The following is a 2,897-nucleotide window of genomic DNA, read 5'->3' as shown; positions in this document are numbered from 1 at the left end:
TTTCCTTTCCTTTCCTTTCCTTTCCTTTCCTTTCCTTTCCTTTCCTTCTTTCTCTTTTATAACTCTTAGCATTTTCAGCGTTTCCCCACATGACATGAGACAGTCAAGTTAAACAAGAAATAAACGTGTTAGGAATGCAATGAAATGCATTGCTTCAAGTCAAACTCCAATTCTTCGATTTAATTGCTCTTTGGCTAGGGATTTAAATTCTCTGAGGTTCAGTTACACCCATCTTTAACAATGACAACAGAATTATGGTGGTGGTGGTGGTGGTGGTGGTGGTGGTAATGATGGTGATGGTGATGATGATAGTTTTTACCTTTAAGAGCTATCATGGGAATTAAACTAGCAAAGACCTGTAAAGCATTCAGCTTAATGGCTGACATGTAACAACACTGGTAAAAAAGTACCTGTTATCATGAAACATAAATATTTAACAAAAATGAGATTCAAATCTGAGTGGGGATCCAATCATTGCTCTGCAATCCACTATAAGAACATAATAAAATTTCAAATGCTAAATAATATATGTTTTAAATTTCCAGTTCACTGCTTCCAGAACTCTGTATCACAACATTTATGATAAAAAAAAAAGGCTGCTTATTCTTGCTTATGCCTAGATGCTGAGGCTGTCTGGAAGTAGGCTAAAAGGTGAATTCAAACATGATACTTATATCCATCTTGTAATGTAGAAGAATATATTTAATCATCTGGAAGTTTTCAAGAAGTTCATCCTCAGAACACAAACTGTTTTCTTAAACACACACACACTGTCATCCTGGAACTTATCTCTTCCTTTAAATCTTCAGAGGACAGCCACATCTGTCTCACCTATACCCAGGAACACCGGTGAGGTAACATGTATCTTCTGCACAGGAATATTTTCTGCCCCCTTGCTGCATAGGTGAGTGGAGGATTTCAGAGACTGCTCAAGACTGTCCAAGTTTGCCTATATTTTTATTTAGAAGGAAAAACTGAAGCCCAAGCCTTCACGTAATAAATCCTTATTACTATACAATGAAATTCGCAGTAGCATTTCTCTTTTTAAAAGCTTATAGTCACAATCAATATATAAATTGGATTTTAATTAAGGGCACAAATAGTACTGCTACATGCTGATGGTTGAGGAGATTGATAACCACATCTTTTGATATCACTGGGTTATACCAAGCAAAATAAAGCTGCAAATCAATTCAGAGACTACCAAACTGTGCATGTGCATACACACACATGCAAACATATACACAAATACTGCACACACAGAGGCACATATGTACATGCGAGCACACACATACACATGAACATGCTCATATGCATGTGCATGCACATGCACACTTGCACGCATGCACGCACACATGAATGTGCACACACACATGCACGCTTTATTTATACAGGTGATGTTTCCTCTTTTAATGAGGCCTGTGTCATTTTCAGAGACCCTTCTTTTGAGATTCACTTTTGTCTTATTTGATTTTACTCAGTATGTTGCACACTGCCTTCAACTTGGTTTTTCTCATGAAAAGCAGTCTTTCTAGCTAGTACACATTTGTGTATACTTTGAGAGTCTTCTTTTCAGCCGCCTACATATTGGTGTCATGGGCCTATGACACTGTCCCAGTCTTACTATGTTATACTAATGTACACGGAACTGCTGGAAGCCAACATGCAGTTCTGATTTCTGCAAGATAAACTGAAATAAGTAATGATGTTCTCCAGATTAAACTAAATATTTTCAAATGCTACATTTAATGCCAAAACCCCAAGAGTATATTGTGTTTTTGTACTGTGTATATGCAGAGATTCCCATACACCAGCATTATGATGTCTGAGGAGACATGCTTTCCATTTAAATTGTGTGTACTGGTATACAGAAAGGTTACTTCAGGCTAACCGTATACTATATTTATTTTAGCAGGTTATACAAGGGAGGCATTTTGACACTATGCTAAACAGTCATTTCTCTTTAATTTAATTTCGTCATATCATAGGATGGATCTGAGAAACTGAAATATCAGCAAAAGGAACATTTCTATAAATCTTAATAAAGATTAAAAATGAGATAAGGAGCAATATGAAAACAGGTCCAACTTCTCAGCAGCATCCTGCTACGTGTTACATTTTCCTTTGGAGCAGAAGTGGGAAAAATGGTAATTTATGCACTGTAAAGGTGCAGCCACGGGACGATAAGGAATGCAGGAGATTTTGCTATCAGTTGGAACCAAGCACCATGCCTTGGGAGAACCCTGTCATAGCTACTGATACACAATGCTTTTCTGTCTATGCCATAGAGTATCCTGGCGAGTATCTCGGTAAGCAGCGTCAGAGCCATCCATCCCCCAGCCTAAGATTGTTTTCTTCTCACTGCATCTCAGACACACAGCTGGGACTGGAAAGGCAACTAAGCCCTAGCACCTCTCAGTGGAGACAGACTCATTGCTGTTGGGCTCACATCAGTTTCTTGGTAGACAAATAGATTCTACTTTCTCTAATCTAACCAAACTTTGAGGCAAATATTTGTAAACAATAAGGTACCAAATAATTAAGTTCTCACAAAGAAGGTAAACAGTATTTCTTATATAGGCCTAACAAAGGGAATTTTTGTAATCATTCTTAAATATATAAAATTTACTGCACAGTTGGAATTTCAGTGTACCCAAAACAGATGCCAAAATGTCTTTCTAGACTTAGTATCTTTTATAGATTACATTCAACTGACAAACATTGAATGAACAACAAAAAGCTGTGAAATAAGTGTTCGCTGGATACATAGGGGGCATTGGGTTCCTCTGAAGGCGTGAAAACAATGGAGGTATGTTAAAATCATTCTTAGGGGAACTCACAGTTTACGGTGATACACTGAAGTACATATATGCCATAAAAAACTCTTTTAAAAGCTG

The sequence above is a fragment of the Grammomys surdaster genome, unplaced genomic scaffold, assembly GCF_004785775.1.
Source record: "Grammomys surdaster isolate TR1022 unplaced genomic scaffold, NIH_TR_1.0 64, whole genome shotgun sequence".
In the NCBI taxonomy this organism is placed as follows: Eukaryota; Metazoa; Chordata; class Mammalia; order Rodentia; family Muridae; genus Grammomys; species Grammomys surdaster.
Note: the sequence above shows the minus strand (reverse complement) of the source record.